Below are 15,571 nucleotides of genomic sequence, written 5' to 3'. Positions count from 1 at the left end.
TGACTACCAGTTTTCATGCCTGTTTGGTAAACAGCTGGGAGTGAGAATTTTGGGTGATATCATAAGTATATTTTGTAATTTTATAAGAAACTGCCAACTGTTTGCTAAAGTTGCTATACCATTTTGCATTCCCACCCGCAAACTATATTGTCAATAGTCCTTGGTATTGCCAGTTTTCTTTTTTTAAAGTTTTAACCATTGTAATATGCGTGCAGTGGTATCTCATTGTGGTTTTTGCACTTCTCTACTCAATTTTATTTTTTTAAAGAGGTTAACCAATAGAGAAGTTGAAAGACAAGAACAATGCATGCATGTTTACTATTTACCTAAAGTAACCCACCATTTACTATGTTTTCACACTTGTTTATTATTTTCTCCAATTTTTTCTCACCATTTGAAAAAAGTTATAGGTTACAGGCATTATTGATGTTTTCCCCATAAACACTTCAGCATGTTACCTCTTAAGAACAAGAATATTTTCCTACTTAACACAGTATCATCATCAGAGCCAATAAATTAAACATGAAACAGTATTATTCCCTAATAGATAGCTCATTTTCAAATTTCCCAAATTATTCCCAATAACATTCATTGTGGAGTTTCCCTTATAGAAGGGCTTTCCCTGTCCATTTTCCTCCTGCCTTTTTTAATTGTTAATTTGGATTATCACCAATTGTCTTAGTTGGGGATCCCTCAAAAGCCAAAGTTGGAGAGAAAATGATTTATTTGCTCTTTCTTTCCTGACTGCTTTGATAGATATTAGTCTGTAGTTTATTTACTTGTTTTTCACTTGTGAGGTCTTTCTCTGGCTCTGGTGTCTTTAGTGTCCCTGGCCTCATAGAGTGAGTTGAGAAATGGTCCTTTCTTGATTTTCTGAAAGAATTTTTGAAGGGTTGCTATTATTTCTTCTTAGTTAGTAGTATTTATGAGTAAAATCATTTCAGTTGGGGATTTTATTTATAGAAAGATTTCAAATTATGAATTCAATTTTATTACCCCTTGTAGGTATTACTTGCATCTTCAATTTTTTTCATGAGTTGGTTTTGGTAATTTGTGCTTTTATATGAATTTGCCAATTTCATCTAAGTTATCTAATGTATTAGAATAAAGTCATTAATAACATTCGCTTACGTAATAGATAATTTTGAGTGTCAACTTGCCTGGGTCAAGGAATACCTGACATTCACCTAGCAGGTAAAACATTATTTCTGGGTATGTCTGTAAGGATGTTTCCAGAATCAATTAGCAATTAAGTAGCACTTAGACATTAAGCACCTCTCTGTGAATGAAGAAAATTTTCAAAGCAATAAAGTAAGATTATACCTTAAGAAACTAGAAAATGATGAGGAAACTAAATCCAAAGCAAAGTTAAGAAAGAAAGTAATAAAGATTAGAGAAAGCATCAATAAAATATAAGACAGGAGAATAAAACAATACAATTAGTGTTGCTTCTTTGAAAAGATGAACAAAATTGTCAAATATTTTACTAGACTTTTACAAGACAAATAGAGAAGACACAAATTTTCAAAATCAGGAATGAAAGAGGGAACACTACTATCAACCCTGCAGAAAAGAAAAGTTGTAAGATATGTCAGGGTCCTTCAGAAGTGCAGAACCAATAGCACATGTATAAGCATGTAGTAGGGGGTTTATTATGCAAATTAGGTTGCATGATTATGGAGGATAAGAAATCCCACATTATGCTGTCTGCAGGCTGAAAAACCAGAGAAGTTGAGTGTAATTCGGTCTGAGTCTGAAGGCCTGAGAACCTGCGTGGGGAGTGGAGGAGGACCATTGCTGTAATTCCAGAATCCAAAGGCCTGAGAATATGGAGTGCTGATGTCCAAGGCCAAGAGGCGGATATCCTAGCTTAGGAAGAGAGCAAAATCACCCATCGTCCACCATTTTGTTCTAGTCAGGCCCTACATGGACTGGATGATGCTAGCCCCCTTTGGTGAGGGCAGATGTTCTTTACTCATTAGATTCAAATGCTAATCTCTTCTGGAAACACCCTCACAGACACAATCAGAAGTAATGTTTTACAGTTATCTGGGCATCCCTTAGCACAGTCAAGTTGACACATAAAATTAACCATCACAGAGGATATACTTGTTTCTTAGGGCAATTGTTACAAAATACCACAAACAGAGTGGCTTAAAACAACAAGAATTTATTCTCTGACAGTTCTGGAGACTGGAGGTCCAAAATCAAGGTGTTGGCAGGGCTGTGCTCCCTCTTAAGCCTCTAGGACCAGCTTGTCCAACCCATGCCCACAGGCTTCATGCAGCCCAGGACGGTTTTGAATGTGACCCAACACAAATTTGTAAACTTTCTTAAAACATTATGAGATATTTTTTGCAATTTTTTTTTTTTTTTTTGCTCATCAGCTATCATTAGTGTTAGTGTGTGTTATATGTGGTCCCAGACAATTCTTCTTCCAGTGTGGCCCAGGGAAGCTAAAAGGCAGGATACCTCTGCTCTAGGAGAAGATCCTTCATAATGCCAGAATTTGCCCTCATCTTCACAAGGCCATTTTCTCTCTGTGTGGCTCTTCTCATAAAAACACCAGTCATGGCAGCTTAATAGTCCGTCCTTTCCAACACGACTTCATCTAACTTAACTAGTATTTTAAATAATTAATATTTTGGTTAATATATCTGCAATGTCTTATTTCAAATAAGGTCAAATTTTGAGGAACTGAAGGTTAGGGCTTCAACATACCTATTTGAGTGACATAAGTCAGACCTCTAAGGGCAGTCAAAACAGAAGACTGAATTCCTTGAACTGGAAATTATACCACAGGCTTTCCTGGTTTTCAGGCTTTCAGAATCAGACCAAATCACATCACCAGCTTTCCTGGTTCTACAGCTTGAAGACAGCATATTGTGGAACTTCTCAGCCTCCATAATCATGCAGGCTAATTCCCATAATAAATCCTATCATGCATATCTCCATATGTCCTATTGGTTCTGTTTCTCTGGAGAACTCTGACTAATAGATTTTATAACTTTTTATTTCTGCAAAGTTGGTAGTGATGTTCTTTGTTTTGTTCCTGATTTTAACAATCTGTCTCTTCTCTCTCTTTTGGTCAGCTTAGTTAAAGATCTGTCCATTTTGTTAATCTTTCTGAAGAAGCAATATTGATTTAATTTTTTTCCGTTGTTTTTCTGTTTTATATTTCATTGATTCTTACTCCAATTCTTATTTCTTTTCTTAGCCTTGTAAAGAGCTTAGATATTGCCAGTTCATCCTAACAACAAGTAAGAAGTCCAAGAGACTAAAAAGTTAGCAACTCTTCTAGGATTTGGAAGAGAGTGAGGACACAGGACAAACTGCTACCCCGAAGACTAGAGAGAGAAATGAAGTAAAGGAGTCCTGGTTGACATACCAGAGCAGAGATTAAATGAGTGGAACCCACCACAAGAACCAGTATCCCAGTAGGAAATATTGAACTGTCACTGACAAACTGCTGGAGGCTCAGTGTGGACAACTCTGAGTTAAAAAGTCCAAGGGGATCCAGTCACTAGGGGGACTTCACAATTTTGTGAGATTTACCTCCAGGAGCTTACCCAGATTCTCACAGTAAATACTGAAGAGAAATCTCTTTATGCTTCCAGCAGGAAGAGGGAAAAAGTAACCATTTGAGATACACCATAGCACTCCATTCTTCTTAAGTTCTTCCCTCCGGAGAAATCAGTTAACCAGAGGCTAGCCTGCTGGGGTGTTACCACAGACTAACTGACCTGGGAAAAACACAATAAGCAACAACTCTATTCTTCCACATGAAACAAGATAAATACCCAACTCAAGCCTACTCTAGCCATCCCCTCCAAGTCAAGGGAGGAGAAAAACAATCAAACAAACAAGGAACACTTGTGAATATCACAGTCCAGAGACATAGGCTTCCTAAAAGACAGACATAATGATAAAAACTGCAGAATGCTTCCTGTTCCCCCCATCTTTCACAACATTACTAAAGGCCTATTTATAGTGGTTCCTTTTCCCTAATACATCATGTCTAGCTTTCAATACAAAGTTACAAGGCAAAAGTTGCAATTTGAAAAGAGAGCAAGCATCAGAACTAGACATGGCAGGGATCTTGGAATTATCAGACCAGGAATTTAAAACAACCATGATGCTAAGGGCTGTAATCGACAGGATGCAAGAACAGATGGGGAATTTACATGAAGAGATGGAAATTCTAGGAACTAAGAAGAAATGTTAGAGATCAAAAACACTGTAACAGAAAGGAAGAATGACTTTGATGGGCTTACTAGTAGACTGGGCATAGCTGAAGATAGAATCTCTGAGCTTGAGGATATCTCAATGGAAATTTCCACTGAGAAAAGTAAAGAGAACAAAGACAAACAAAACAAAACAAAACCCGGAACAGAATATCCAAGAACTGTGGGACAATTACAAAAAATGTAACATACAAGTAATGGGAATACTAGAATACTACAAGGAAAAGAAAAACAGAAAAAATACTTGAAACGATGACTGAGAATTTCCTCAAATTAAAGTCAGACACCAAACTACAGATCCAGGTAGCTCAGAGAACAAGTAGAATAAATGTTAAAAACAAACAAAAACTGCGCCTACACATGTCCCTTCCAAACTACAAAAAAAAAAAAAAAAAAAAAAAAAAACCCAAAAAACTAAGTTAAAGAAAAAAAATCCTAAAAGAAGCCAGAAGGGGGAAAAGAACCTTTCCCTATAAAGGAACAAAGATAAGATTTATATCTGACATCTTGGAAGTCATGCAAGCAAGAAGAGAGTGAAGTGAAATATTTGAAGCATTGAGAGAAAAGAAAAACAGCCTTGGATTCTGTATCCTGTGAAATTCTTTTTCAAAAGTGAAGGATAAATGCTTTCTCAAACAAATAAAAATTGAGGGTATCTGTTGCCAGTAGACCTGCCCTGCAAGAAATATAAAAAGTTATTTGGAGAGAAGAAAAATAATGTAAGTCAGAAACTTGGCTCTATAGAGAGAAAAGATGAGCATCATGGGGGTTGGAAATGTATAAAAAATCTATGTGCCTTCCTCTCAAATTTGCTGTGAACATAAAATTCTTTAAAAAAAAATAAGTCTTTAAAAAATATTAGAGAAGTGGTCTGGCTTAACCTAAGTTATTGCAGAATCATCTGGCTGCCATGTTGAGATTTAGACTACAGGTGGCATGGATGAATGCAGAGACCAGCTAGAGGTTACTACTGTGATCCAGAAGAGATGAATTAGGTAAATTAGGATGGCAAAGCAGAGGTGAGGAGACATGGATTCTGGATTCTGGGCATATTTGTTGATGCTCAGAGAGGATTCGCTGATGGATTGTGTATTCATTCATTTTGCATTGCTGTAAGGGAACACCTGAGGCTGGGTAATATATATACATAAATTATTATCATTTTTTTTGAGACAGAGTTTTGCTCTTGTCACCCAGGCTTGAGTGCAATGAATGGCACGATCTTGGCTCACTGCAACCTCTGCCTCCTGAGTTCAAGTGATTCTCCTGCCTCAGCCTCGTGAATAGCTGGGATTACAGGCACGTGCCGCCACACCCGGCTCATGGTTTGTATTTTTAGTAGAGATGGGGTTTCACCACATTGGCCAGACTGGTCTCGAACTCCTAACCTCAGGTGATCCACAAGGCTGGGTAATTTATAAAGAAAAGAGGTTTATTTGGCTTGAGGTTCTGCAGACTGTACAAGAAACATGGCACCAGCATCTGCTCAACTTTTGGTGAGGCCTCAGGAATCTTTTACTTATGACAGAGGGAAAGTAGAGCCAGTGTGTCTTATGGTAAGAGAGCAGAGACAGATGCCAGGCTCTTTTAAACTACTGGCTCTCATGTGAACTAATAGAGTAAGAAGTCACTCATTACCTCAGCGAGGGAACCAAGAAATTCATGAGGGATCCACTTCCATGATCCAGACACCTTCCACTAAGCCCCACCTTGAACAGTGGGGATCACATTTCAACATGAGATTTGGAGGGGACAAATATCCAAATGATATCAGATTGTATTGAGGGTATGAGAGAAAGAGAGTTTTAGGTTGAGCCGAAAGTTTTAGTTTGAAAGACTGGAAGAGAGGAGCTGTTTTCAGTAGATATGGGAAGATAACAGAGAAAACAGGTTTTGGGCACAAGACCAGGTGCTCACTTTTTGGATTTGAGATGTCTATTGTACATAGAGATGCTAACAAGCATCTGGAAATATAAACTCATGTTTATATAGTTTAGCACACTGTATCATACAATAGTTTCCAATAGAGATGCTGAATTAAACATTTTATTTTATGGCCTATTTCTTGCACTCACATTTCCTTCACATATATATTGATTACAACTCCAAATATTAGGTTATAGTATTACTTGATGCGCTTTATTAAACAGATATTTTGCCATAATGTGTTATGGTCACTTTGCTCTTTTTTTTTTTTTTTTTTTTGATGGAGTCTTGCTCTGTCACCAGGCTGGAGTGCAGTGGTGCAATCTCGGCTCACCACAACCTTCAACTTCAAGGGATTCTCCTTCCTCAGGCTCCCGAGTCGCTGGGACTACAGGCGCCCACCACCACACCTGGCTAATTTTTTTTTTGTATTTTTAGTAGAGATAGGGTTTCCTCATGTTGGCCAGGATGGTCTTGATCTCCTGACCTCGTAATTCGCCTGCTTCGGCCTCCCAAAGAGCTGGGATTACAGGCATGAGACACTGCGCCCGGCCCACTTCGCGTTCTGTCCTGTTTTCTTTAATGGGATTAGAAAGTCTTGAGCATAATATTAACGATAATAGTAATCTCCATGTCTAAGTGACAGATATGGAGGTAATCATATGCTAATCTTTTACCTTTAAATCTTGCAGACCTTTTCCATACAGGGGTATTTCACATTCAGTGAGTGCTTAACACCCAAGAAATTCCCTGATTCTTGTGAAAAATCTTGGGACTATGATTGATCTGCTTGAAGGACTATCACTTCTCTGAGCCATTGGATGAAATTTTGATTAAGTCTATGGTGGAGTAAGCACCCAGGTTGTTCTGTTAGGGACTTGATTTGACTTAGAGAAACATTGACGTATATGTTATTAAAAAAAAAGAAAAAAGAAAAAAAAACCCAGTCTATCCTTTATTCATTGTAGCCTTTCATAATTCCTTAGAATTTCTAACACCATGTGACTATTTTGTAATTATATGGATAGCCTCTCATGTTTGATGGTACTGGGGACCCATTAATATTGAATTTAAATGAATTAACACATACAAGAAATTGTGTCTTTCATAGAATAAGCACTAACGTATCAGTCATTATTACTACATTTTATTATTAATAATTTTATTATTGTGTATCACAATCCCTAAGGGTGCTGTGAACTTAAACACACACACACACACACACACACACACACACCCCTTTCCTCCCCACCTTCAAAGTTACTTAGCACGACAAAGTCTGTTTATGTCAACCACAATGTTCCACTTTTTTTTTTTTTTTTTTTTTTTGAGACGGAGTCTGGCTCTGTCGTCCAGGCTGGAGTGCAGTGGCCAGATCTCAGCTCACTGCAAGCTCCGCCTCCCAGGTTTACGCCATTCTCCTGCCTCAGCCTCCCAAGTAGCTGGGACTACAGGCGCCTGCCACCTCGCCTGGCTAGTTTTTTGTATTTTTTAGTAGAGACAGGGTTTCACCATGTTAGCCAGGATGGTCTCGATCTCCTGACCTCGTGATTTGCCCGTCTCAGCCTCCCAAAGTGCTGGGATTACAGCTTGAGCCACCGCGTCCGGCCTAACTTCTAGGGTACATGTGCACAACGTGCAAATTTGTTACATATGTATACATGTGCCATGTTGGTGTGCTGCACCCATTAATGCGTCATTTACATTAGGTATATCTCATAATGCTATCTCTCCCCCCTCCCCCCACTCCACGACAGGCCCCGGTGTGTGACATTACCCTTCCTGTGTCCAAGTGTTCTCACTGTTCAATTCCCACTTATGAGTGAGAACATGCAGTGTTTGGTTTTTTGTCCTTGTGATAGTTTGCTGAGAATGATGGTTTCCAGCTGCATCCATGTCCCTGCAAAGGACATGAACTCATCCTTTTTTATGGCTGCATAGTATTTCATGGTATATATATGTCACATTTGCTTGATCCAGTCTATCATTGATGGAATTTGGGTTGATTCCAAGTCTTTGCTATTGTGAATAGTGTCGTAATAAACATACGTGTGCATGTGTCTTTATAGTAGCATGACTTATAATCCTTTGAGTATACCCAGTAATGGAATGGCTGGGCCAAATGGTATTTCTAGTTCTAGATTCTTGAGGAATCGCCACACTGTCTTCCACAATGGTTGAACTAGTTTACAGTCCCACCAACAGTGTAAAAGTGTTCCTATTTCTCCACATCCTCTCCAGCACCTGTTGTTTCCTGACTTTTTAATGATCGCCATTCTAACTGGTGTGAGATGGTATCTCATTGTGGTTTTGATTTGCATTTCTCTGATGGCCAGTGATGATGAGCATTTTTTCATGTGTCTGTTGGCTGCATAAATGTCTTCTTTTGAGAAGTGCCTGATTGGTGTACCTGAAAGTGACAGGGAGAATGGAACAAGTTGAAAAACACTCTTCAGGATATTATCCAGAGAACTTCCTCAATCTAGCTAGGCAGGCCAACATTCAAATTCAGGAAATACAGAGAACACCACAAAGATACTCCTCGAGAAGAGCAACTCCAAGACACATAATTGTCAGATTCACCAAAGTTGAAATGAAGGAAAAAATGTTAAGGGCAGCCAGAGAGAAAGGTCGGGCTACCCACAAAGGGAAGTCCATTAGACTAACAGCAGATCTCTTGGCAGAAACTCTACAAGCCAGAAAAAAGTGAGGACCAATATTCAACATTCTTAATGTTCTACTTTTTAAAGAATCACTGGATTAGGAGATAACTTGACCCTACTGAAAATGCCCTTACCATCAGATATTCAAAACAAAAACCTATACTCTTGCAGACTAGTCCATATTCCTGAGGTTAACATCAGTGTATAAACAGTTGTTTAGCCTGATGACTTTGACATTCTCAATGCCCTGTGTTTACATGAGAGGCCCTTTCTTCCCTTCCCACCCCCTGCCCTCTCATATTATGTGTTCATTAGCAGAGGGTACAGCAACTTCCTCCCCAGTACATTTATATCTGGTACTGACTTGAACTGAAAAATGTTTGGCAGGAAGTTGAATTCCTCTAAGAAACATTTAGGATCTTTCTATTCAAAAAATTTTCTCTAACCCTTCTCCATTATTTTGAAATAGATGGGCTTTTTTCAGTCTTCAAGGATTCTCTAAGATAATAGAATATGGTCTCTTCCTGATAATTTCCATACATCTTGCATTTTAATGTACTCTTCAATTATTTTCCGTTGGCTTGACTTTTTATATTCTCCATGTAGACAGCAAATTTCTACTATATCTAATTACAAATAACCTTTCTCATAAGAAAAAAGGAGAGAAAAACAATGAAAAGTTTCTACAATTTCACAGTCATGTTTTATGAGTGCTGCCTCCCTCTCTCTACGGAGTAGGAAAAAAATATATTTTCTTTGTCCTGTGGATGTAACTGAAGAGTATTTACTGAAACCCAGTTTTGCTTTGCTACTTACATTGTCAGTTTTAAAATTCAAAACCATTCAACCTAGGGCCTATATAATACACTGGAATTATGTTACTTTAAAGCACAAAGTGATTTTAAGGTCTTGTAATATTACCCAGCTTTTTCCTTTATATATGTAGAATTGATTCTTTGAGAAGTTAGCACAAAGTCACAAACTTTGATTTTAGTTGAATATTGATTTAGCATAAAAATGATAAGAATAGAATATCTCCTTCTGAAACTTATAAATAACTCTTTCCTACTTAACCAGTACATTCACAGCAATCTGTAAAATACTATCTTGACTCAGGTAACACATAGTAGGTATGTTTAGACTATAAAATTAGCAGTGTGAACAGCCTTCAGATCATAAAATTAGCAGTTCAGCATTAACCAAATGATGTACATATATATCCATGACCATATACATGGTATATGTTCTAGAAGAACTGGGTGCTTCAGTTGAATCTTTAGACTTCTCTATCCCAGAGTTATTAAGTCTCGGTATCCTTTAGGACTTGGCCCATTTATTTCCTTCTCTTCATCACTGAATGAATGCATTTATCAGCTATATATCAGACATAGTATAAGTCCTAAAGTCAAAACAGTGTATGTATTAGATACAAATCAGTCCCTCTTGGAGTTTACATTATGGCAACATCTTTAGATAGTAAAAACTCAGTGAAATATTTAGCGGAAACGTGATTAGTGCTCAGAAAGAAAAGTACTTCAAGAAAATGTAATAGGAGAAGCTGACCTGTTGGTAGTGTCATACAAAGTTCCTTTGAGGAAGTGCTGGGAAAGGGCTGGAGATGGGGAGTGGGAGAAGCCCAGGTGGAGAGAGGTATTTGTAGTAAGGCTCTGTGTGGAGATGGAACAAAGTAAGTTCAGGAACCAAGAGAGGCCAAGACATCCTGACATATAAAAAGCAGAGGGTTGCATAGAGAAGTAGCATGAGACCAGAGCTGATAGGGAGCAAACCGCTGCTCAACTACAATAGGTTTCTGTTATGTGTAATTTGAATAAACATTTTATTTTATTTTGTATTTTTCAATTTTTTGAGACTGGGTCTCACTCTGTTGCCCAAGCTGGAATGTGGTGATGTGATCACAGCTCACTGCAACCTCTGCCTCTTGGCCTCAAGGGATCCTCTCACCTCAGCCTCCTGAGTAGCAGAGACCACAGGCAGTTGTCACTATGCCTGGTTTTTTGTTGTTGTTTTTGTTATTATTTTTTTGTAGAGATGCGGTTTTCTATGTTGCCCAGGCAGGTACTGAACTCCATCACCCAAGCAATCCATCTGCCTCAGCCTCCCAAATTGCTGGGGATTACAGGCATCAGCCACCTCACCCAGCCTATTTGTTAATTAAAAACAATTTTTTTTTTTTTTTTTCTGAGGCAGAGACCCTCTCTGTAGTCCAGGCTGGGAAGCAGTGATGCAATCATGGCTCTCTGAAGCCTCAACCTCTCGGGCTCAGTGGATCCTCCCACCCCAGCTTCCCCAGTAGTTGGGATTACAGGTGCATGCCACCACACCCCCAGCTAATTGAATAAATACTTTATTAATGAGCTTCTATGGTTCATCAGAGACCACTCATCATTGTTATTAGGAAACAAACTTTTTACATGTTTGAATGTCACAGCCTCACTATACTCAGTCCTTGATTTTTCACTATATTTCACTAAACTGTGTTTGCCACACTTTTACTTCAAATAATTGAAGTCTGAATTATGATAAGGATTCACTAAATGAAGAGATTGTATTGTTGTAAGTAGAAGAAAAATTTTATTTACTATCGTAGTTATGAGATCTTTGATTCCTAAATCTCTGGTGCTAAATCAATGTTTTATTGCATTCTATAGATTTTTAGAGGATTAGAAGTCTTTATGGCTCAAATACTCAAAATTTTGATTGATTTTTTTCAAAGTGCAATTTAATTCATCTCAAAGTGATCATTCTCTTGGACTAGTAATACTTTAATCAATCACATGGCTGTTCAATGACATTTTCATTTCCTGTTAGCCCAATTGTTGTCAATTCTACAAATTGAATTTAATATTTTCCTTGAATTTTCAAGATATACAAATGATTCATATATAATACAGTCTGTAAAATCTGTAAGAACCTTGGAGTCAAATAATTTCCTGTACAGATAGGTGTATAATTAGTTTATTTTACTCCTTTATATATACCAAATTTAAGTATAACCTTAGGCATTGAAATATTTCCTATTTACCACAATTTATTTTTTTGAGTTTTAGGGAAAAAGGACTCTTGGAATTGTATTCCTCTTATTTGCATTTGCCTTGATAATGTGCCTAGAAATTTAGGTCAAATAGGATTTTTTTTCCCTAACCAAAGTATTCTGAACTTGATAAAATTTGAAAATCTCGGACACAATTTGAAAGTTTAAGTGAACGGTTTGTCCAGGGAAAAAGACATACATACGTATCTATGCATACAGACACACATGCTCTCACACACACACACGTGCATGTGAGAGACAGAAAGAGGGAGAGAGAGAGGGAGAAAACATCTGAGGTATCCAGAATGAGTGAAGAGATGGTGATGATTGTTTGGGAAACTTGCAAAGGAGTTTTAAAAAATGACATAATCATGTTTTTCTTATACCCTCTTCTTATATTGTGGAATAATTTATTGTTCCTAATTCTGTTTATCAAGAAGAGTGGGCTCTGATTACCAGTGCTTACATGGCAATGGGAGAGTGATCTCAATCACAAAGGATTTTGGCAATGGAGAAACTATGTTGGAATGTATAATCATGTGCTTTAGTCAATCTAAAACCTCGTCTATGTTTTTGTTTTAAAACTGTCTACAGTTTGCTTTGATCATTTTGACATTTTACATTTGAAGTCTAAAGATTTTAGAACAGTTTGTGAAGAAGGCAAGTATGTTCTTTTGTGAATTATTAGCATGTGGACAGGATGAATATCATGAATCACACTGAAGTCACTGATGTCACATGGGGTCATGCTTTCCTTCACTTTGAAAATGTGTGCTGGTACCATATAGTTAGGCTAACGTGGACAGAGTTCAGATCTATTAGGTTTTAATCTTGTTTTCACAACTCCTGGAAAGAAGAGTATTTTGTTTTTCTTTTTGTTTCTCTGTGGTTGACTTAGCCTCAGTGAGTTGTTGTGGGGGCAGCATTCTATCCTGGTTTATTCTGATTTGAATTCCAAATTGACCGAACAAACCCCACATTAACAGGTTGGCATTGTTCTGTGGCCATAATACAATGATTGTTGGAGAAGTGTGGCTTCAAAGTCCACCCAGGGTGTCAGATCGTAAATGGGCCTTTTGTTGGCTTTGGGGGTTGAATCATTTTTCTTTGTCTTGCTGATTTTGAGATTGTTGGATGGAAATTTAACTTTTTCTTCTTTTTGTTTTGGCAAGAGATTAAAAAATCTCAATAATGTTTCTTAAAAGGCTTCTTTGACTTTCATAAAACGTTGTTTCTGAATCAACTTTTATCTTCTGAAAACCTTTGGGCAAGACAAACTGGGCATTTACATGGCATTTTGCAACAATTAGAAAGTTCACTGGTTGGGGCTGCTCCTTGGTCACTGAGTTTAAAAAGATTGGATGTTGTCATGCCAATTGATTGTGTGATTGTTTAAACCTCACTCATCAAGGATTTTAGCTGAAGAGGCTTTGTCTAGGGCAGCCCTGAGAGACCCAGCTGCATCTGTCCCTGGAGTGAATGCCTTTGTGTAAATGGTCAGCCTAGTTCTGATATTTGATCATCCGCTATTTGTATCCCAACCTATTTCTACATCAGTAGAGTGGGCATATAACGCTGGGCTTTGTAATCTGTTTGAGAAAATGCATGAATGTGTAGAGGTTCCCCCTATCCTGTCACCTTTGGATGATTAAGTCTAGTGGAAAGAAATTTTGTGTGATTAATTAAAAACACAGAATGACTGATTTGTACCAAATGGAGTTAGGGACATGACTTTGTTTCTCGTGCTGCAATTCCCTGTTACCAAGGTGAGCTATATTACTTCACTGTTTTGATTGATCAGATCAGCTTGAATGTTTACAAGCTCTTTACTTAATTTCCAAGGACTATTTCATCAGGCTTGAGCTACTGAAAAAGGAGAGAAAACATTTTTTATCGTTAGAGACTTTCACAGAGTAAAGAAACTCATGCAAAGCCAGCTACACACATATACATGTGCACACACATACCTGTTGCTGTAAACAATAATATGAAAGTAGAAAGTTAAACAGGTATTATTATTTCCTGATATAGCAGCAGGAAATGCACTTATCTCTAGGGTCTTTTTGTTTTAAATCATAATCTCAGAAAGTCACAATCAGTTATTACATTATAAGGAACAATGTTTCTTAATAGAAATATAATTGGCATTTGTACAAAGACAAGAAGGTTCTTTGTTGTTCTCTGTTGTATGTGATCTTCCCAATGTTGCACCGTGTTTAGTATACCTGGCCCCTGTAACATCTCATTGTTATGACAACATTTGCATCTCCTTTTCAGAAATCACATTTCCAAATAATTCTGGCAAGCTATTAAGTGGTACCAGACCAAGCAGGTTGAAAACAATGGTAAGGTACTATGGAATAAAATATTTTTTAAAATATGAAAGCATAGCCACAATCCATAGTTTATCATATTTTATAAAGGTTAAAATATGAAAAGAAAGATTCAACCCTAAACTTACATGATAATTACAGATAACTCCTTAGTTTTAAAATATTATTCCAAGAGAGTTTTAATTTTTAAAAATCAGTTATGTGTAACTTTATGCACACTTTCCCATAGAAATGGTTATGCCATATTACTAATATTTATTTAACAAATTGTAGACATTTTTTGAATATAAAGGTCACAGGCCCGATGCTGAACAGAGGTACTATCAAGGAAAGATGCACCACAAAGTTGACCTTGCCAAGGTCCAAAATCTGTGTCTTGTCCTTGGCCTGTGATTGGGATTGACAAACTCACCGACTGAGATGTGATAAGAATATCAATTGATGTGTATATTTGGGGTGTGTAAGTACATGCTTACATCCTCTATCCAAGTTGCTGAGTCACAATATCAAAGAGCCTTAGGAGCTGTGTTAGTAATCACATGGTTGCTTGGTGAATGAAGGGAGATTACAGGTCTAGAGGGCTAGTTTATTTAGGCCATGAGGATCCCATGGCAAATGTCTTTCTTTCATGACTGAAATGCTCATGTCCCCCAGATTCTAAGTCTCTCTACTTTGAACTGTAGTAGATAAACTTCAAGAATTTACTTTCCTATACTTCTGTGTTAATTTCACTGACTAAATTGAATGTTATTTCTAGCCAAGTTTACTTCCTACATGACAAGGAAGTGATTTGTTGCTTTCTATTTGGGATTGATAGGAATTTTACCTTCAGAAAAAAAAAATGCCATCCTTCTCTCTCTGGAAGAAGCTCAGTCACCTCATATACTGCTGATACCCATTATATAGTTAAAATAGCAATACTGATGGCAAATATTTATAGAGTGTTTATTGTATGCCAGAAGTGAAAAGGTTGGAAAATACGTCTTTGCTACGTACCAACATTTAAAGAACTCTTGAAAGACCCCAGTGAATCGAGCATTATAAAATAAATTTAAACAGTTTGCTAAAATATTTTTCACGATTTTAGGACTCTATATTGTTCTTTGCAGGTAATAAAAACAATGTACTCCCATAAACGTTTGATCACACTTATGTCTTAGCCTCATTTTTCTTCCACTGAATCATTCCTTCCTCTGTTAGGCACTGAGCAAGCAGTCTCCAAGCACTAAACATCATTCGCCTCATTTCAGATATGTCCTATGACAAATTACAGCCTTTCCAGATATTAAAAATACACTGATCAAGAGAAGTTGTAAGACACAGAAGGAAAATTAATCCACACCCTTCTTAGGA

This window comes from Chlorocebus sabaeus, chromosome 21 (assembly GCF_047675955.1).
Source record: "Chlorocebus sabaeus isolate Y175 chromosome 21, mChlSab1.0.hap1, whole genome shotgun sequence".
Lineage (NCBI taxonomy): Eukaryota > Metazoa > Chordata > Mammalia > Primates > Cercopithecidae > Chlorocebus > Chlorocebus sabaeus.
This window is presented reverse-complemented; position numbering follows the sequence as displayed.